The following is a 22,964-nucleotide window of genomic DNA, read 5'->3' on the forward strand; positions in this document are numbered from 1 at the left end:
TGACAAAAGTTAAAAAAAAGGCTGCTTTCAACGTGTAAAAAAAAGAAAAAAGTCAAGGAAACGATTGGTCCATTAATGGGAGAAAGTGGCAAGGTGACAAGCAACAGGGAGAAAGTAGAACTGCTTAACTCGTTTTTTGCATCCGTCTTTACACAAAAGGAAAAAACACTCCAACCTATTAAAAACAGTACCGTAAAAAACAGATTAGGAATACAAATTAAAATAGGGAAGAAAATGGTAAGTGAGCACCTGTCCACCCTAGACGAGTTCAAATCACCAGGACCAGATGGATTACATCCTCAGGTTCTGAAGGAACCAGCAGATGTGATCACAGAACTACTGAACCATACTTTCAAAGATCCTGGAGCCTTGGAAAACTACCAGAGGAGTGGAAAAGGGCTGATGTCCTGTGCTCACTACACATTACTCTGTGTGCAGTTTGACATGCAGCTAAACCCACCTATCCTCCAATAAAACAAATACCACATAAACCATATCGAGTTGCTGCTGAACATAACAATTAACAGATACAAGTAATCTAAATCTCAACAGTGATGGTGTGTGTGTGGGTTGTGGGTTTGTCCTTGGATGAACATGTGCCACAGATTAGGCTGGGTTCTTCTTTGTGCATCTATACATACAGTATACCACAGAAGTGAGTAAACCCCCCTCATATTTTGTAAATATTTAAGTATAACTTTTCATGTGACAACACTGAAGAAATGACACTTGGCTACAATGTAAAGTAGTGAGTATACAGCTTGCATAACAATGTAAATGTGCTGTCCCCTCAAGATAATGCAACACACAGCCATTAATGTCTAAACTGCTGGCAACATAAGTGAGTACACCCCTAAGTGATAATGTCCAAATGGGACCCAAGTAGCCGTTTTCCCTTCCTGGTGTCATGTGACTCATTAGTGTTACAAGGTCTCAGGTGTGAAGGGGGAGCAGGTGTGTTAAATTTTGTGTTATCACTCTCACTCATACTGGTCACTGGAAGTTCAAAATGGCACCTCATGGCAATGAACTTTCTGAGGATCTGAAAAAACGAATTGTTGCTCTACATAAAGATGGCCTAGGCTATAAGAAGATTGTCAAGACCCTGAAACTGAGCTGCAGCACGGTGGCCAAGAGCATACAGCGGTTTAACAGGACAGGTTCCACTCAGAACAGGCCTCGCCATGGTCGGCCAAAGAAGTTGAGTGTCCGTGCTCAGCGTCATATCCAGAGGTTGGCTTTGGGAAATAGATGCATGGATGCTGCCAGCATTGCTGCAGAGGTTGAAGGGGTGGGGGTGGGGGTCAGCCTGTCAGTGTTCAGACCATACGCCGCACACTGCATCAAATTGGTCTGCAGGGCTGTTGTCCCAGAAGGAAGCCCCTTCTAAAGATGATGCACAAGAAAGCCCGCAGTTTGCTGCAGACAAGCAGACTAAGGACATGGATTTCTTTCTTTTTTTGTAAAAGGTTTTCTATTTTTCCTTTCAAATACATTCTTACATATACATTATTATAATTGTTATTTAACATATATCAATTCATATCATTTTTCCGCCTGTATATTTGCATTTTAATATTTTCTTATTTCCCCTTCCCCCTGTATTTATCATGTGTTGTCTGAAATATTTATTTCATGTTTTGTTCCTTTTTCTTTCTATTTTACCTTTTTTCAAACCACTTGTAAAATCGCCCCATGTCCTGTAGATTCCTCTTTGTCCTTTATTCTCAATGTCAACCTGTTCATTTCTGCACAATCTAATATCTTCTTTATTACTTCCCATTCCGATGGGGTTTTGTCTGCTTTCCAGTTTTGTGCAAATGCAATTCTGGCTGCTGTTATTATTTGTACAATTAAATATGAATCTTCTTTACTGTATTTCTCTGGTAGAATACCCAATAAAAATATCTCTGGCTTTAACTCTATGGGTTTATGTATCATTTGCTCTAACCATGTTTGTATTTTAACCCAATAGCTTTTTGCATCCCTACACGTCCACCACATATGATAGTACGTTCCTGGCAATTGGTGACATTTCCAACATTTAGCTGATTTATCCTTAAACATTTTTGCTAATCTTTCAGGTGTCATGTGCCATCTATAAAACATTTTATATAAATTCTCTTTATATGCTGTCGCCATTGTCAGATAATAATTCCTTTCCCATAGTTGTTGCAATTTTTCTAGTTCTATTGTATATCCAAAGTTTTTTGCCCATCTTATCATTGTTTCTTTGACCTCTTCTTCTTCTAGGTATATTCTAAGTAAATAACTGTACAATTTTTTGATCATTGTTTCATCTGTTCCCATGAGTATCCTATCTAATTCTGAGTTTTCCATATTAAAACCATACTCTTTGACATCTTTCTCATATCTTGTTTGTATTTGCATTTGTTTAAACCATCCTATATCAATCCCTTGCTAATTCTTTCTTCTGTTTTAGTTCTCCCTGCGCTGTTAATATATCTTTGTACCTAATAACCTTTTTCATGCTACTAGTATTTGGATGTGCCAGAGCCTCTACCGTTGAGAGCCACATTGGTATTTCCATATAGTGTTTTTCTTTTTCTTTTTCCCATACTGCATATAAACGATTTCTTACATAGTATATCTGGACGTAACCATGTATTCTATTTTTCCCGTACCACAAAAATGCGTGCCAACCCAGTTGCATATCGTGTCTCTCCAAGGATAGTAACCTTGCATTCCTTAGTAATATCCATTCTTTTATCCACATTAGAGCTGCTGCTTGATAGTATAATTTCCAGTTCGGTATACCAAATCCACCTCTAATCCTAGAATCTTGTAGCATTCTTATATTAATTCTCGCTTTCTTTCCTTGCCAAATATATTTTCCTATTAATTAATTTAATTTTTTGAAGTATTTTTTTCCAGTTTTATCGATATTGTTTGGAATAAAAATAATATTCTTGGTAGTATATTCATCTTAATTACCACTATTCTACCTATTCGTGATAGCTGTAAGTTTTTCCATTTCTCTATATCCATTTCAATTTGTTTTCTTAGTTTATAATAATTATCTTCCTTAATAGTTACACATCTCGAGGTCAACTGTATTCCCAAATATTTCACTTTTTTACTATTTGAATATCTAATTTCTCCATTATTTCTCTTTTCTGTTTTTCTGTTATATTTTTCACTATTTTTTTTTAATCTTTATTAATTTTTAATCCTGCCACTCCTCCATACTCTTCTATTTGTTCTAGTAGTTTTGGACCTGTTTCTATTGGATCTTCAATCATAAATACCAAGTCATCTGCAAAGTGGAAGAAGAGGAGGCTCCGGGGGTTTTTGTGTAAATGTTTTTTAAATGTTTTAAAGGGATCCAGGGTGGGGGGTGGGCCTAGCCAGACCAGGAATAGGAGTAGAGCCAGGCGAACAGGTGAGGCTGAGGAGGAAGGGAGCGGAGCGGGGGAGGGGAGTCAGTATAACGTTCCTTTAGAGGGTTCCTATATTCCAACGGTCGCAGGAAGGGGTGGATGCGAGGACAGAAGAAGATCCTGCAGTCGGTTGGGAGACCGGGGGCGTTGGTTACGCCCGGTCGTTTGTACCAACCCCCGCATCCTAGGTGGTCAGGGTTTACAGAGCCGAGGCATGAGACTGATGTTATGTAACGCAAGGTCCGTTGTTAATAAGGCCCCCCTCATCCATGACCTGGTTTCTGAGGGGGAGCCGGACCTTGCAGGGATCACGGAAACCTGGTTGGGCCACGAGGGGGGTGTGCCCCTCGTGGAAATGTGCCCACCAGGATACCGTGTATTCCATCAGCCTCGTGCCCGGGGTAGGGGTGGTGGGGTAGCGGTCATTATACGGGAAGTCCTGGCACCGAGAGAATTCATCGTACCTCAGATATCCGGATGTGAGACTCTAGGTGTGAGATGGGGCCCAGGGAGTCAGTTGGGCCTGCTGATTGCATACTTGGCTCCTCGCTATGCTTCAGCGGCCCTGCCAGAGCTCCTCGAGGTGATTGCGGAGGTGGCAGTTGAGACCCCTAGACTATTAGTCATGGGGGACTTCAACTTGCCATCGACGGGTGAATCATCCGAGGTAGCTCAGGAGTTCATGGCTTCCATGACAGCCTTGGACCTGACCCAAATAATTCAGGGCCCCACACACGAGGGAGGACACATGTTGGACCTTGTTTTTATCTCTGGTCGATGGAAGAGTGATCTGGGAATAGGGGATCAGGTGATCACTCCCCTGTCATGGTCAGATCACTCGCTTCTCCGGCTGGACTTCCCTGACGCCACCCCCCATCGCAGGGAGGCGGAACCAGAGGATCTTAGATGGTTCTGCCCCAGGCGACTGATGGAACCAGATAGGTTCCAGACGGAGCTTGGGCCACCTCCTGTTGCCCTGACCCGCTCCCGGACGGAGGACCTGGTGGCTGCATGGAACAGTGCGGCGGCCGGGGCCTTGGACCGGGTAGCGCCCTTGCGGCCTCTCCGGTGGCAGCGAACCACCCTGGCCCCTTGGTTTTCCGAGGAGCTGAGGGTGATGAAGCGCCACAAGAGACGCCTAGAGAGCAGATGGAGATCCTCTCGTGCCGAATCTGACCGAACACAGGTAAGAGCCCATTTACGGACCTACCTTGTGGCACTAAGGGTGGCTAAATGTCGATATTATGCCACCCTTATTGCGTCTGCAGAAAACCGCCCTGCCGCCCTGTTCCGGGTGACCCGCTCCCTCCTCTCACAGAGGTCGCGGGAAGCCCCTTTACAGGGGAGGGCAGAGGAATTTGGGGAATATCTGCAGGACAAAATCGCTCAGATCCGGAGCGAATGGGTCCCCTTCAGTGATCGTGAGGAGACACCGGAGGCGAGTCTTGAGATACCTATCTGGGAGGAGTTTGACTCTGTTGCCGCCGAGGATATGGACAGGCTACGCGGGCGACTGCGGGCCACCACATGTTTATTGGACCCGTGCCCCTCCTGGCTTGTACTGGCAACCTGGGAGGTTACACGTGACTGGCTCCTGGGTCTGGTGAACACCTTGCTGGAGGAGGGGTTCCTGCCAACCGCCTTGAAAGAGGCGGTGGTGAGGCCCCTACTTAAGAGGCCTTCCCTAGACCCAGTTGAGTTAGCCAATTATCGTCCTGTCTCCAACCTTCCCTTCTTAGCGAAGGTTGTAGAGAGTGTGGTGGCGCAGCAGTTCCCTCGACACCTGGAGGAAATTACTTATCTAGACCCGCGCCAGTCCGGTTTCCGACCGGGTCACAGCACAGAGACAGCTTTGGTCGCGTTGGTGGATGATCTCTGGAGGGTGAAAGATGGGGGCTGTTCCTCCATCTTAGTCCTGTTAGACCTCTCAGCGGCTTTCGATACCATCGACCATGGTATCCTATTGCGTCGTCTGGAGGGGATGGGGGTGAGGGGCACCGTTTTGCGGTGGTTCTCCTCCTTCCTCTCCGGTCGGACGCAATGTGTGTTGGCTGGAGAGCAGAGATCGACCCTGAGGCCGCTCACGTGTGGAGTGCCACAGGGGTCGGTCCTCTCCCCTCTCCTGTTCAACACATACATGAAACCGCTGGGCGAGATCATTCGAGGATTCGGGGTTGAGTGCCATCTGTATGCAGATGACACTCAGTTGTACATTTCTACCCCGAACCACCCCAACGAAGCCGTCGAGGTGATGTCCCGGTGTCTGGAAGCCGTGCGGGTCTGGATGGGCGACAACAGACTCAAACTCAACCCTTCCAAGACGGAGTGGCTGTGGCTACCGGCGCCCCGCTTTAGCCAATGTGTTCCATCTCTGGCCATTGGGGGGGAACAACTGCCCCCAGTGGATAGGGTACGTAATTTGGGCGTCCTCCTAGATTCCCGGCTGTCGCTAGATGATCATGTGACGGCCGTGGCTAGGGGGGCGTTCCACCAGGTTCGCCTGATGCGCCAATTGCGTCCCTTACTGGAGCGGGACGCCCTTTGCACAGTCACTCATGCCCTAGTGACTTCTCGCCTTGATTACTGTAACGCTCTACATGGGGCTCCCCTTGAGATGCACCCGAAGGCTCCAGCTGGTCCAGAATGCAGCCACGCGGGTTATTATGGGGAGTACTAGGTACTCCCATGTAACACCTTTCCTGCGCGAGCTGCACTGGCTACCTGTGGCCTTTCGGGTGCGTTTCAAGGTGTTGATCGTCATCTTCAAAGCGCTCCATGGCTCGGGACCTAGTTATTTGCGGGATCGCATTCTACCCCATACATCCCTGCGACCAATCCGCTCTCACAGAGAGGGCCTCCTCTGGGTACCATCCGCTAAACAGTGCGGGCGGGCGGTGCCTAGGAGTAGGGCCTTCTCTGTGATGGGCCCAACCATCTGGAACGACCTCCCCCCCGATATTAGAACCACCTCTGATCTCCGCTCCTTCCGCAAGAAACTCAAGACCCACCTGTTTCGAGTAGCTGGTCTGGCCTAATTATAATTATAATCGTAACTGTATTTAACATCTATTACAAACCTTCCTGGATGGCTTTTTAAATTTTATATTGGGGTTTTAAACGGGTTTTAAAATTGTTTTTTAAGTATTTAAATTGGTTTTGGGATTTTATATACAGACAGTGTGTGTGTGTGTTGTTTCTGCTCTATGTCTTATGTTATTTTCTGTTGTTTTGATTATGAATGGTCTGTACACCGCCCCGAGTCCCTACGGGGAGAGTGGGCGGTCTATAAATTAAATAAACTAAACTAAACTAAACTAAATGCTTGCAATTTATATTCTTCCTTTCTAACTTTCATTCCTTTTATATCTTTATATTGTCTTATCTTTCTGTTCAAAACTTCTAGTGTCAATATGAATAGTAGTGGAGACAGCGGGCACCCTTGCCTGGTCCCTTTTCTAATCGGCACTTTTTCTGTCATATCTCCATTTACCATCACTTTAGTCTGCTGTTCTTTTTAAATAGTTTTAACCATATTTATAAATCCCTCCCCAAAGTCCATCATTTGCAGTTGCATTATCATGAATTGCCAATTAACATTATCAAAAGCTTTCTGTGCATCTAAAAATAACAATGCCATTTGTTTCACGGGGTGTACTTCGTAATATTCTAATGCATTCAATATAATTCGCATATTATCTCTAATTTGTCTCTTGGGTAAAAAGCCATTTTGATCTGAGTGTATAAATTCACTTAACAGTCTTTTAAGTCTTTCCGCCATTATCGATGCAAAGATTTTATAATCCATGTTTAATAAAGAGATTGGGCTATAATTCTTTCTTTGCTGCAAGTCTGTTTCTTCTTTTGGAATAAGAGTTATATAGGCCTCCGACCAAGTATCCGGTATTTTTGCTTTCAGTAACAGCTCATTGAATACTTCTAGCATAATGTTACTTAGCACATCTTGTAATGTTTTATAGAATTCCACTGGTAGTCCATCTGGACCTGGTGTTTTCCCTTTTGTTTTTGTCTTTTTATTGCTTCTGTTACTTCCATCATTGTTATTCTCTCTTCTAGTGCTTTTTAAAAATTTTCTGGAATCTTAGGTATTTCCGCCTTCTCTCGATATTGTTTTATCTTTTCCTCTGCCACTGTGTCTTGTTGGTATAGTTCTTTATAATATTTTTCTACTATTTTTTCCTTTTCTTCCTTTTGATAACAAATATTCCTTTCTTGGTCTAATAATTGATTTATGAATTTTTTTCTTTTTCTTTTTTCATCTTATATGCCAACCATCGTCCTGGTTTATTTGCGTTTTCAAAACAATTTTGTCTTATGGCTTTTACTTTATTTGCCACTTCTTCGCTTTCCATTAAATTCAATTTATGTTTTTCCAGGTCCATCAAGTTTTTTATTTTAACATTTTGTGGGTTTCTTTGTAGTTCTATTTCCAGTCTCCTGTATTCCTCCTCTATCTTCTTTCGTGTTTGTCTGTTTTGTTTATTTCTTTTTCCTAAATAAGTCATTACTAGTCCTCTAGTGTATGCCTTGCTGGTATCCCACACATTCTGTAGGGATGTGTCCTCCTTCTTATTCTCTTAAAAAAAAAGCTCAATTCTTTTTCCATATATTGCTGAAATTCTTTTTCATTTAATAGATTTTGATTTAATGTCTCATTTTTTTTCTCTGACCTTTCCATGTCATTATTATTGGATTGTGGTCTGCCCATGTACTTGTTTCTATATCAATCTTTTGTGTTTTAGCAATTAGATCTATTGTTGCCCAATTTGGGCGTCCTCCTAGATGCCCGGCTGTCTATGGATGACCATGTGGCAGCCGTGGCAAGGGGGGCGTTCCACCAGGTTCGCCTGGTGCGTCAATTGCGCCCCCTACTGGACCGGGATGCCCTACGCACAGTCACTCATGCGCTGGTGACGTCTCGCCTGGACTACTGCAATGCCCTCTACATGGGGCTTCCCTTGGGACGCATCCGAAGACTACAGCTAGTTCAGAACGCAGCCGCGCGGGTGATTATGGGGAGCTCAAGATACTCCCATGTGACACCTCTCCTGCGCGAGCTGCACTGGCTACCTGTGGTTTTTCGGGTGCGTTTCAAGGTATTGATTACCATCTTTAAAGCGCTCCATGGCACAGGACCCAGTTACCTGCGGGATCGTATCCTCCCGCACACATCCCTACGACCAATCCGCTCTCACAGGGAGGGACTACTACTGGTGCCGTCCACTAGGCAGTGCCAGCGGGCGACGCCTAGGGGTAGGACCTTCTCTGTGATGGGCCCAACCCTCTGGAATGACCTCCCCCCCCGACATTAGAACTACCACTGACTTCCGTTCCTTCCGTCAAAAATTAAAGACTCACCTGTTTCGATTAGCTGGCCTGGCACATTCTTAGTTTTTACCTCCCGATGGATATATTTTAATGGGTAATTTTGGGTAATATTTTAACTCTTGGGTTATTAGAGTTTTTAATGTACTATATTTATTATTCTATATACAGTCTTGCAACCTCCTCCACCTACGTATTTAATTATTTAACTGTTTTATGTATGTATTTTATAACGCATTTTAGTGACTGTACACCGCCCCGAGTCCCTTTCGGGAGAGGGGGCGGTCTATAAATACGAATAATAAAATAAATAAATAAAAAATAAATCATATCTATTCTTGACCATGACGTGTGTCTATCTGAGTAGAATGTATATTGTTTTTCTCTCAACTGTCTTCTTCTCCATACATCTTGTAGGCTTAATTCATCCATCATTGTAAAGAATGTTTTAGGCAGTGTTCTCCTTAACTTCTTATTCAACTTTGCAGGTTTATGATCCAGCTCATTATTTACTATTGCATTAAAATCTCCTAATATGCATATTTCTTCATATTCATATTCTATTATCTTTTTGTGGAGGTTTCCATAAAATTCTTCTTTATTGTCATTTGGTACATATATTGCCACAATCAATATTTTTTTATTATTCATCATTATTTCCACTATCAGTATTCTTCCTTCTTCGTCTTCAAATACTTGTTTTGATTGTATTGTCTTTTTAATGTACAGTGCCACACCTCTTTTGCTTTGATCGGCAAGTGTCATATACAGCTTCCCCAATTTCGGATAATCCAAATATTTTTGTGTTGTTTTTTAATATGTACTTCTTGCAGGCATATTATGTCTAATTTCAGTTTCTCTAGTTTATTAAATGTCCTCTTTATGCTCGAATTTAGTCCGTTCATGTTTAATGAAATTATTTTTATTTCTTCTTCCATGTCTTAATTTTTTGTCGTTTTAGTTGATCTAGTCACTCACCTCCATTTGTTCTTTCATCTCTTTTGCTCTTGCTCCTTCTCTTAACACCCTTTCTTCTTGTTCTTTGGCTAGTTCTCTCTGTTCTTTCTCCTTCTCTTCTTGTAGTTTTGTTCCTCTTTCCTCTTTCCGTCTCTCTTCTTCTTGTGGTCCAAAGTGTTGTTCATAAAATAGCTCTGCCTTCTCTACTGTATCCAGCCTATGTCTTTGTTCCTGCCAAGTTACTAGTATCCCTTCTGTTATTTCTTTTTTTATTAGGCATTTGGTCAGAAATTAATATTCTCTTCTTAGCTCTCTCACCCTTCTTGGCACTTGTTTAAGGACTATTTCTTTAGATTTGTATTTTATTGTATTCCTTGCAGCTTGTAGGATCTCTGTTCTCAGTGTTTTCTTAGTAAATCTTACGTGTACCTCTCTGGGTAGTTCATTTCTTGTAGCATATCTTGTATGGACCCTGTAAGATTCAACAATCCCGCTTAGCATCTTTTCCTTGGATTCTTCCAGTCCTTCCGCCAATATGTTGGTGATTTTTTGTGCTAGATTCTCTTCCTTTTCCTCTTCAATATTTTGGAATCTTAAATAAAAATCAGCCTTATCCATTTCCAACAAAATATTTGTTTTTTCTTGCTTCTTATCTATTGTTGTCAGTCTATAATCCATCTCCATTTTCTTCTCTGTTCTTTCCACCTTCTACTTTCTGCAGTTTCTGCTCATTTTTTCCTATTATCTCTTTAACTTCTTTCAGGTCTTCATCCACTTTATCCATTCTTTCTAAAAGGTCTTCATGCATAGCCTGTAACATACTTTTTAACTCCATACTAGCTTTATCTTGTTGTGTTGTTGTATTTGATAATTTTTGTACTGTAGGGCTGGAGGTTGTTGCTGTCGATGGGGAATATGCTGTTATCTTCTTCATCTTGTTAATTTATTTTTATAATCCAAATATCAAAAAAGAGAAAGGAGAGAAAGAAGGGGGGGGAATCCAAATTTTGACAACCGCCTCTCCAATTCTGGTGGTCCAAACTTCAGGTTCTTGTTACTTTAATCCAATTGTAGTAGTAAAGTAAAAAGAAAAAAAGAATAGGGAAGGAAAAAAGGCCAAATTCCAACCAAAAAGGACAACAGCAAAAAATAGAAAAAAGTAGTAAAAAAAACCAAAAAACAAATTGACTACAATAGTGAAATAAAAATGTCTTTAGTCCCTCTTATTTCTTCCAATCTTCAGGTTCTTGTTACCTTAATCCAATTGCAGTGGAAGGTAAAAATACGAAAATATAAACAAGAACAACCACAACCAAGCAACCAAAAAACCCCAAATTCTTACAAAAAGGGCAGAGATAGAAAAAGTAATAAAAAAGAAGAAAAAAATTGACCCCCAATTGTAAACTTAAATATATATCTTTAATGCCCCCTATTCCCTCCAACTCTAAGAGAAGGAGAGAAAAGGAGGGAAGAAAAATAAAGAAAAGGGAGAGAAAAATAAAAATAAAAAGTAAAAATCCAATAAGTCCCCACAAGGTGGAAAGTTACAAGAAAAAATCAAGAAAGAAGTTGATTTAGAAAAAGAACCAAATACAGATCCACCTAAAAAAATAATAACTTTCATTCTTAATATAAGCAAATGCTGCACCATTCCAAACAGTTCTAAAACAGTTCCAGCGCTCCAAAATTATAATCAGGAAAGTAGGAAAATAACCCCCCTCCCCCCCCCCCCAAGATGAATCCACAGCTGGTGTTATGTCTTATGGAGCAATTTTATCATCAGACTGTTTATTTGTGTTCAAGGTTATTATTATTATTATTATTTTCTCTCTGTTGCCACTAGATGGCACTGTTGTTATTGAAAAGAGTAGTTAGGAAAAAAATAAAAAGTTCCGAAAGTCTCAGAGATCAATTACCGTATATACTTGAGTATAAGCCGACTCGAGTATAAGCCGAGACCCCTAATTTTACCCCAAAAAACTGGAAAAAGTTATTGACTCGACTATAAGCCGAGGCTGGGAAATGCAGCAGCTCACAGTAAATTTCAAAAATAAAAATACAGGTAGATAACAATAAAATTGCTTTAATTGAGGCATGTGGAAAAGAGGGTCAACAAAAACAATATATTATCAGTATATTCAACAAAAACAATATATAACATTAAAGTATTAACAATAACTTTAAATGTACAAAAACCTTAACTCAATAAGCAACCAAGCTAAAACACAAGCATCAAAATCCTTCAAAACTGGATTCCTCCTCCTCATCTGTATCTCCAAACAGAGCTTCAGCTGTAGCTGGTGTGAGGTTATCATCATATACATTGTCACAGAGTTCGCAGTCATCACTATCACAGCTGTCGTCCTCATACAAAGCACTGTCTTCACTGCCATCCATAGCATTACTTATGCCACATTTCTTGAAGGCGTGCTTCACCATGTCCTCTGGAATCTCTTCCCATACATCACAAACCCACTTTGCTATCAGTTCTATGTCAGGCTTCATCATATTTCCACCTTTTGTCAGTCGGGCTTGACCAGATGACATCCATTCGCACCACATCTTTCGCACACGGTCTTTGAAAGCTTTATTTAAACACACATCTAAGGGCTGTAATACAGATGTAAGCCCACCTGGAATAACGGCTAAAGTAACTTGAGAAGACTCTGCCAATGTTTTTATGTCATCAGATGTGTGGGCTCTGAACATATCCCAAACTAGCAATGATGGTTTTTTCTTTAAGGCTGCTCCTGGTCGTCCTTTCCAAACTTCTTCCAGCCACTTTTTTGTTCCATATTCATCCATCCAGCCTTTAACATGTGCGCGCACTGTAATTCGTGGTGGGAAATTGACCTTTTTAGGCAAGGTCTTTCTTTTAAAAATAATGACAGGCCGCAGCTTAGTTCCATTAGCCAAACATGACAGAACGACTGTAAAATGGTTTTTCTCATTACCTGTGGTTCTGAGTAAAACAGTTTTGTCTCCCAAACTTGCCACGGTTCTGTTGCTTGGAAGATCAAAGGTCATAGGTGTTTCATCCATATTCCCAATATCTCCCAGGTCATAGTTATGGATCTTTCTTTGTTTTATGATGAATGAATGGAATGACATCACTTTTTCATCAAGGTCTTTTGGCAACTTCTGTGAAATCTTTGTTCTTTGCCGCAAACATAGGCCATACCTATTCATGAAGCCAGTACACCATCCTGCTGACGCAACAACATTTTCAATGCCTGGTGCTTTTAATTTGTCATCTTTAGCCATTTGAAGGGCACGTAAGCAAATTCCCATGCGTGTTACGCAGTAGCCATTTTGACGACACTCCATAACCCATTTATGCAATTCAGTCTCTAGAGCCCCATATGGAGTTGTTAAACCACGTCGAGCTTTTTTTGCCTTTGGAATCTTTTCCAAGTCAGCTTTCATTTTCCGCCACTCCCTCACTTGTTTTTCATCAACACCAAATTCCCTACTTGCAATACTGTTATTGCTTTTTTCTGCTCTTGACACAATCTTTAGTTTGAAAGCAGCTTCGTATGACCTGCGTTTTTGTTTTGGTGCAGGATTAGAAGTACTGGGATCCATTTCTAACAGGAAAAAAAAAACTTAAAAAAAAAATGCCATACCATAAAATAAAAATATACCGTAAAATGTCATGATATGTCATGTGACACAATTAAGTTTGACATCCTTGCCTTAGACTAAACTATGAAACAAGGTGTATAATTAAGGTGACCAGACATCCCACTTTTGGCGGGACAGTCCTGATTTTTAATAATTTGTCCTGCGTCCCACAGCGTTTTAAAAACAGTCCCGACTTTTGGTAACGTGCGTGGCCACGCACGTGGCAAGAAAACACCGTGCAGCAGTTTGCAACTGCCGCACAGTGATTTCTACTGTCACATTTCTACTGTTTTGATGAGCGCAAGGCAACTGACGATAGTTTGTGCCAGCCGCGCCCGCTCAAACTATTGTCAGTCGCCCCGTTTGCTGCCCGGCGCTGCGGCTGAGGTGAAGCCAGTGGCGTAGCGTGGGTCAGTGACATAGCGTGGGGGGTGCAGGGGGGGCCGGCCGCACCAGGCGCAACATCTGGGGGGGCGCCCTGACTCGCCCTGCGCCGCCCTTTGCCGGACTGTGGCCGTCTCTTTCCATGCCCAGCTCGGCCCGCGAACTAAGGGCCCCGGCCCGCCCAGGCCCCTCCTGCGCACCGCCTACCTCCCAGCGGACCCGCCGCGCCGCCCCCGCGGGAGCCGAAGGAGAGCGGCGCTGCGCTCCGTCTGCCCGCCGCTGCAACGCCACCGCGTCCTCCCGCTCCGCCTGGAGCGCCCCGGGAAGCCGGCGCCTTCCCGAAGCCCCCGGTGCGCCTCCCACCCCCGCGGCACCTGCTTCCCTTCAGTCGAGCCTTTTCCCTCTCCATGCTGGCCTCCTGCCTTCCTCCCGAGGAGGAGCTCGAAGGGCAGCGGGAAAAGGCTCGACTGAAGGGAAGCAGGTGCCGCGGGAGTGGGAGGCGCACCGGGGGCTTCGGGAAGGCGCCGGCTTCCCGGGGCGCTCCAGGCGGAGCGGGAGGACGCGGTGGCATTGCAGCGGCGGGCAGACGTAGCGTAGCGCCGCCGGCTTCCCGGGGCGCTCCAGGCGGAGCGGGAGGACGCGGTGGCGTTGCAGCGGCGGGCAGACGGAGTGCAGCGCCGCTCTCCTTCGGCTCCCGCGGGGGCGGCGCAGCGGGTCCGCTGGGAGGTAGGCGGTGCGCAGGAGGGGCCTGGGCGGGCCGGGGCCGGGGAGCTTAGTTCGCGGGCCGAGCCAGGCGTGGAAAGAGACGGCCACAGTCCGGTAAAGGGCGGCGCAGGGCGAGTCAGGGCGCCCCCCCAGATGTTGCGCCCGGTGCGGCCGGCCCCCCCTGCACCCCCCACGCTACGCCACTGGGTGAAGCCGCCAAAGCTCCCGCTGGCGTCCCTACCCATGGCAGCGGTGCCTCCCCCTCCGCTCGGAGCACCTGAGCTGGGCCCCGTGTTACCCCTGCCCCCTCCTTCTTCGCCATGCTTTTGAGGAGCCATGAGGCTGTGGGAGCCAGTAGGAAGGTGGCGGAGGGGGTGGGAGCGATCCCGGAAGCACCGAAGCCTCGGTGTTCTTTTTTTTTGTTGTTGTTCACTGGAGTATAAGCCGAAGTGGATTTTTCAGCCCAAAAAGTGGGCTGAAAAATTCGGCTTATACTCAAGTATATACGGTACTTCAAATATCAATATTTAAATGTAAAAAGTTTACTGGCAATCAACTCTGTCCAGACTGTTCTCTATTTCTCCAGACCATCCTCCCAAAACCATTTGCTGAGTCCTTTATTTATATTGGCGTTCGCTTCGCCGCTACTTCCTGGAGGAGTAATCCACTCCCCCCCCTTTGCCTTTTCTCTTTGTTCTCAGTCAGTCAATCATGGAGAAAAAACAAACAAACAAACTTTTGGATACAGTGTGCTCCAGGGTATTATCAAGATCTCACCCAGACGTTTCAAGCTGCTGCTTCCTCTCTTTTTGTGACGCCGCCTCAACTCTTTGACAACTCGCACTGGCTGTCTTCCTTCCCATGTGGGTCGAAAGCTGCTGCAGACTTTTGGGGGAGGTTGCGACACCCCCCTTCACCTCTGCCTGTGCTCTCATTCCTCACTGTCTCTCCAAGACAGTTCCAGACTCAATCAAAAACTTAATTGAGCCTCCCATGATGGTAGGATATCGCCGCTCCTCTGGAGCCCCGAAGTTCGCGTGCGTACTGTTGAGACACTGGCCCATGCTCTCTAAGGATATGGATATCGGGAACCGTGTCCTATGGTCCAATGAGACCAAGATAAACTTATTTGTTTCAGATGGTGTCAAGTGTGTGTGGTGGCAACCAGATGAGGAGTACAAAGACAAGTGTGTCTTGCCTACAGTCAAGCATGGTGGTGGGAATGTCATGGTTTGGGGCTGCATGAGTGCTGCCGGCACTGGGGAGCTACAGTTCATTGAGTGAACCATGAATGCCAACATGTACTGTGACATACTGAAGCAGAGCATGATCCCCTCCCTTCAGAGACTGGGCCGCAGGGCAGTATTCCAACATGATAACGGCCCCAAACACACCTCCAAAACGGCCACTGCCTTGCTAAAGAAGCTGAGGGTAAAGGTGATGGACTGGCCAAGCATGTCTCCAGACCTAAACCCTATTGAGCATCTGTGGGGCATCCTGAAACAGAAGGTGGAGGTGCACAAGGTCTCTAACATCCACCAGCTCTGTGACGTCATCATAGAGGAGTGGAAGAGGACTCCAGTGGCAACCTGTGAAGTTCTGGTGAACTCTATGCCCAAGAGGGTTAAGGCAGTGCTGGAAAATAATGGTGGCCACACAAAATATTGACACTGGGCACAATTTGGACATTATCACTTAGGGGTGTACTCACTTATGTTGCCAGCAGTTTAGACATTAATGGCTGTGTGTTGCATTGTTTTGAGGGGACAGCACATTTACATTGTTACACAAGCTGTATACTCACAACTTTACATTGTAGCCAACAAAAAATGGATTCAGGAAACTACAGGCCTATCAGCCTGACATCAATACCTGGGAAGATTATGGAAAATATAATTAGGCAATGAATCTCTGAACACCTAGATGCAAACAAAGTCATAACCAAAGCCAACCTGGGTTTATCAAAAACAGATCCTGCCAGACAAATCTTATTGCATTCTTTGACAAAGTGACAAAACTAGTGGACGAGAGAAATATTATGGGTATAGTTTTCTTGGACTTCAGTAAGGCATTTTATAAAGTAGACCATCACCTTACTACTTGATAAGATAGAAAAAAGTGGGTTAGACAGCATCACCAACAGACAGATTCGTAACTGGCTGACCAACCACTCAACGTGTAGTCATCAATGGAACTGCATCTACATGGAGGGAAATATGCAGTGGGGTACCGCAAGGCTCTCTCTTAGGCCCAGTACTCTTCAATATCTTCATCAATGATTTAGATGGGATAAAAGGGGAGCTCATCAAATTTGCAGATGACACCAAGGTGGCAGGATTAGCCAACACTCCAGAAGATAGGTTTAAGATACAGAAGGATCTTGACAGACTTGAACATTGGGCACTATCTAACAAAATGAAATTCAGTGGTGAAAAGAGTAAGGTTCTACATTTAGGCAAGAAAAACAAAATGCACAGGTACAGAATAGGTGGGACCTGGCTCAATAGTAGTAACTGTGAGAGAGATCTTGGAGTCCTTGTGGACAATCACTTGAATATGAGCCAGCAGTGTGCAGCAGCTGCCAAAAAAGGCAACACAGTTCTAGGCTGCATTAACACAGGGATAGAATCAAGATCACATGAAGTGTTAATACCACTGTATAATGCCTTGGTCAGGCAGCACTTGGAATATTGCATCCAGTTCTGGTCACCACGATGTAAAAAAGATGTTGAGACTCTATAGAAAGAGTACAGAGAACAGCAACAAAGATGATTAGGGGACTGGAGGCTAAAACATATGAAGAACGGTTGCTGGAATTGGGTATGTCTAGTTTAATGAAAAGAAGGAGTAGGGGTGACATGATAGCAGTGTTCCAATATCTCAGGGGCTGCTACAAAGAAGAGGGAGTCAAGCTATTCTCCAAAGCACCTGAGGGCAGGACAAGAAGCAATGGATGGAAACTAATCAAGGAGAGAAGCAACTTAGAAATAACGAGACATTTTCTGACAGCACAATTAATCAGTGGAACAAATTGCCTCCAGAACTTCTGGATGCTCCAACACTGGAGGTTTTTAAAGAACAAATTGGACAACCATTTGTCTGAAATGGTATAGGGTTTCCTGCTTGATCAGGGGATTGCACTAGAAGATCTGCAAGGTCCAATGTGTTATAGATACCAAAATTGCAGGTTGTAATAAATAGGGGATTGTTCTGACCCCCCTCTTTGTACACCAAAGCACTCCAAGACAAGAATACTGCTAGACGATTTATTCACGGTAAATTAACACACTGACTAGACCTTGGCAGCAATCCAGACTTCCAAAATAAGAAACAGACACGAGAGCTTCTCCAGCGTTGGTAATTAAGTTGAATCCTGCAACCAGCCTCCTCACAAAGTCTCTCCTTATATACTATCTTGAGAGGAGCCTAATTACAACCACCTGGGTCCAATTATCTTCTGTATCTGCGTAGTTGTTCTCTACGTCTATCAGCCCTCCGTTGACGGGCGTCCAGGACCAACTCCCTTGTCTCCTCCCCACTGCTCCAAGGCATGACGTCAGGAGCACACTCCCTTTGGCTTTCACCGCTGCTCCATGCCTCAGGCGCCTCCTGGTCGCCAGCCAGCTTCTCTGATCCCTGCTCAGAGTGGGAACCCTGTCCAGGGTCCTCCACATCTTCCAGAGCCAACTCAGAAGGCCCCTCACTGTCGGAGTCTGGTTGCAGCTCCAACGGCTGCTGCTGGGCCACAACAGGGGATCATCTGGCATTACTTTGTACCAGGGCTGTCAAACTCGTGGCCCACGGGCCGGATGTGTCATGAGCTGCCCACGCCCCCCTTTAGCAAAGGGGGGGGAAGTCCCAATACGCCATGTGACGCCGCTGTGATGACATGGGTTTAACAGCCCTGCCTTGTACCATCTCTAACTAGAGAATGAAATGCAGAAAAGCACAAAAAGAATAAAACTACTACATTGGAATCAATTTCAAGTTTATTTTATGTTCCTATGACACACCATCCTCAAACGTAACATTTTTACTTCTCAAAGGTAGATCATCTGCCAGCCCTTAGGGTTTATAACTACCTTCTTGATTCCAACATTTGTAAAAAACTTAAGTTTCTAGTAATTACTGTAGTGATGTACCATACAATCTGGAATGGGAAATAAAAGCTCTTCATATTGAGTTGAATATTTTCTGAATTTCCTGGTTTGTAGTGAGAAATTAATGTAGGGAATTATGGAACATTTTGTGGTTCGAGTTATAAGATGATATGATTGAAAGAGTAATCATGGTTTTAAGGCTGTTAATCAAAACCAGAAAATCAGAATAGAATATTCTGCACTCTTGTAAAAGGAAGGCAAATTTACCTGAAATATATTGAACCTTTTAAAATATATTAAATTGCTTTATAGGAATAGCCATTCACCTGATCCATACATATAAGCCAATGTGCATAATTATTCTAAAAACTTAACTTTGTTCAATGGCTCCCAGTAAATGGCTTCTACAACCTGAATGTCAGTGGGCATGTCAGTGTCAGTGGGCATGTCAGTGGGCATTCAGAACAGCTGTTGGTGATTTAAAGGAATATTTAACTTTTTTGTGTGTGCTTCCTTATACAGTAGCTAGATAAAATTGTGTAATAAGCACCTTCTTAATTGACACCAAACCTCCTTGCACATTTTTCAACATGGAAAGCTAGCTTTATCATCAATAAAAACTTTGTTTTTAAAATATCATTTTATTCAGTTATGTGTTTGCTTTCTGATTCATTTGGTCAGAGGCAATTTACTAATATTCTTTGAATTTAGCTAACATTTGCCTTTTCTTTTTAGTTCATTTCAGCTGGGTCCTGAAAAGGGAGAAAAGGCTATGAAATTGAAAGTCTATTAAGCTTTTTTTTCTTTTAAATTTCATGGCACCAGTAAGGGACAACCCCCCACCCCACCCCCAATTCTGAGGCTTAGAAATTAAGTTTAAATCAGTTAAGTTAAATGATGTACTACTCTCCACTACTATATTACTTGCATTTAGTGGACCATTAATGTAAGTAATATGTGATAAATGTATCGTAATACAAAATATATTAAAGTACCAATTAAGGTGTAAACATTTTTAATGTTTCACAATTAGTAATTAATGTGAGGGGTTTTTTTGTAATCAGTGTAGCAAGAGATTCAAAATACCCAAGAGTTATTTGAGAATCTGTAGAAAGCCTCTTCCAGCTTATTTTATCAAAGGACAAATTATCCTAAGTGCTGTTTAAAGTTTTTCAGAAAACGGATTTTTCTGTTAAAAAAAAAAAGCTAAAGCAATGGAGGTATTATTGTTTCTGTTCTGTAATTTTTGCAGCCTTCTCAGGCATGGTTTATTGTTGAGAATTAATTTGCAGCTTTCGAAGCATATTCTTAGAGCTGAGGTTCCTGAACAACTTTTAAATTGTCATCTAAGAAGAAAAGTTAGCTAGAACATTTTCTACATCCTTCATAAAAGGAATTTGAGATGCCCAATGAATTAAAAAAAGTATTGTGGTCCATTGCTCCCACATATGGGTTATATGCACTTTTTTGACCGATTTCCCTTTAGTCTGATGATGTTACCTAGTTTGGGTAATTGAAACGTCTGCAAGAAAACAACCAAGCTCAGAGAGTACCAAGGACCCTTCATTTCAGCCCTGAGCTACGAATATTCTTCTTTATTGGTTCCCTTTAGTCTTCATTTTCAAATGGGATTGATAATGATTTGGAACACATTGTAGCCATCTCATAAAAAAGTGTACCAATTCATGTAAAAGTAGAGTGAAACAAATTAGATGTGAGTATAACATTTAAAAAGATGAATACTGTCTAAAACTACAGTAGCAAATTGTATGTGGGAATGATTGCAGACTGGAAAACTGGCACAGAGCTACAGACTGAATAACAAATAACGGAGTTGGAAGGGACCTTGGAAGTCTTCTAGTCCAACCCCCTGCTCAAGCAAGTAACCCTATACCATTTCAGACAAATGGTTGTCCAATCTGTTCTTTAAAAACCTCCAGTGTTGGAGTGCCCACAACTTCTGGAGGCAAGCTGTTCCACTGGTAAATTGTTCTCATTATTAGGAAGTTTCTCCTTAATTCTAGATTGCGTCTCTCCTTGATTAGTTTCCATCCATGGCTTCTTGTCCTGCCTTCAGGTGCCTTGGAGAATAGGTTGACCCCCTCTTCTTTGTGACATCCCCTTAAATATTGGAACACTGCTATCAAGTCACCCCTAATCCTTCATTTCATTAAACTAGACATACCCAATTCCAGCAACCGTTCTTCGTATGTTTTAGCCTCCAGTCCCCTAATCATCTTTGTTGCTCTTCACTCTTTCTAGAGTCTCAACATCTTTTTTACATTGTGGCAACCAAAACTGGATGCCATATTCCAAGTGTGGCCTTATCAAGGCATAGAGTAGTATTAACACTTTACGTGATCTTAATTCTATCCCATTGTTAATGCAGCCTGGGATTGGGTTGGCTTTTATCGCAGCTGCTCCAAGACTCCCAGGATCTCTCTCACAGTTACTACCATGTTTTCCCGAAAATAAGTATGGGTCTTATTTTCTTTTGGGCCCCAAAATAAGCACTAGGGCAGTGGTTCTCAACCTTCCCAATGCGGCGAGCCTGTAATTTAGTTCCTCATGTTGTGGTGACCCCCAACCATAAAATTGGTGTCTCGGTTCCTAAGACTATATGTGTTTTCCGATGGTCTTAGGCGACCCCTGTGAAAGGGTCATTCGACCCCCAAAGGGGTCCCGACCCACAGGTTGAGAACCACTGCACTAGGGCTTATTTTTGGGGGGGTGTCTTAATTTTTTCCATCTACGAGAGGCCTACTACTTCTGCTTGTTTCCAGTGGGGCAGGAGGCCACACAGTGCACCAGTGCCACCACAAAGCAGCTGCAACGGAGCCAGAGGGCGAGTGATGTGCCGGTTTGACGCCTGCAAGGTGGGGGGCGGCGGGTGGAGCTGCCCCACACTCCCTGCACTGGCTTACCTCAGGGCCCCCGCAACCAGGCCACCCACGGTCCTACATCTGACCCGTTGCAGCAGCTCCAGCAGCCCCATCCAGCAGAACCCCGCGTGGTCGTTGCCCCACTTCTGTTTGCTTGCAGCTGCAATGGAGCCAGAGGCCGAGTGATGTGCCAGTGTGACGCCTGCGAGGCCGGGGGGTGGGTGGAGCTGCCCCACGTGCCCTGCCCCAGCCTACCTCAGGGCCCCTGCATCCAGGTCATCCACGCCCTGACACCCGCCTTGCGGCCACAGCTCTAACACACCACTTGCCCTCTTCCATTGCGGCTGTGAGCAAGCAGAAGTGGACTGGCAGCCACCTGGGCTTCTGCTGAACATGGCCGCGAGGCAGGTGTTGGGGTGTGGATGGCCTGGCTTCAGGGACCCTGAGGTAAGCCGGTGAGGGGTGCGTGGAGCAGCTCCACCCACGCATCACCTAGTGGCCACCACACCATGAGCAACCAGACGGAATGGGCGGGTGGTGGCACAGGTTCTGAAGTAGGTCTTATTTTTGGGATAGGTCTTATTTTCAGGGAAACGGTACTATTGAGCCAGGTACCACATATTCTGTACCTGTGCATTTGGTTTTTCTTGCCTAAATGTAGAACCTTACTTTTTTAACCATTTAATTTCATTGTTTTAGATAGGGCCCAATGTTCAAGTCTGTCAAGATCCTTCTGTATCTTAAGCCTATCTTCTGGAGTGTTGGCTAATCCTGCCAGCTTGGTGTCATCTGCAAATTTGATGAACTCTCCTTCTATCCCCTCATCTAAATCATTGATGAAGATATTGAAGAGTACTGGGCCTAAGACAGAGCCTTGGGGTACTCCACTGCATACTTCCCTTCATGTGGATGCAGTTCCATTGAGGACTACACATTGAGTGTGGTTGGTCAGCCAGCTACGAATCTGTCTGTTGGTGATGCTGTCTAACCCACTTTTTTCTATCTTATCAAGTAGTAAGGTGATGGTCTACTTTATAAAATGCCTTACTGAAGTCCAAGAAAACTATACCCATAATATTTCTCTCGTCCACTAGTTTTGTCACTTTGTCAAAGAATGCAATAAGATTTGTCTTGCATGATCTGTTTTTGATAAACCCATGTTGGCTTCTGGTTATGACTTTGTTTGCCTCTAGGTGTTTGCAGATTCGTTGCTTGATTATCTTTTCCAGAATCTTCCCAGGTATTGATGTCAGACTGATTGGTCTGTAGTTTCCTGAATCCATTACACTGGACAGTGGGTGTGTAAAAAGATATCTCAGTGCACAGAAGGAGGGAGGGCATGGGAAACATTTCAGAAGAGACATTCCCCAACTTTCCAGAAAGTAAAAGGAAAGAAGGGAAGACATGTATTTATTTTTATTTATTTACAAAATTTATATGGCCTCCCACTCACTTTCAATGACTCTAGGTGGCTTACAAAAATACTTTCAGTCTTGCAAGATTCTGTTAATGTAGCCTTACAATAAAGGTAGAGCTAGTCCTTGTGGTTGTGTTTCTTGTCTGAACTA

At 43.8% G+C, this 22,964-nt stretch overlaps 1 protein-coding gene across 3 annotated transcripts in view; it reads left to right on the plus strand.

Moving 5' to 3' along the window:
* LOC309400756 (cullin-2-like) overlaps nucleotides 1-22,964 on the plus strand; it is a 218,765-nt gene that overhangs the window by 114,970 nt on the left and 80,831 nt on the right. The gene's annotated exons all lie outside the window — the stretch shown is intronic.

The sequence above is a fragment of the Natrix helvetica genome, assembly GCF_964273705.1.
Source record: "Natrix helvetica genome assembly, chromosome: W".
NCBI classification, from domain to species: Eukaryota; Metazoa; Chordata; class Lepidosauria; order Squamata; family Natricidae; genus Natrix; species Natrix helvetica.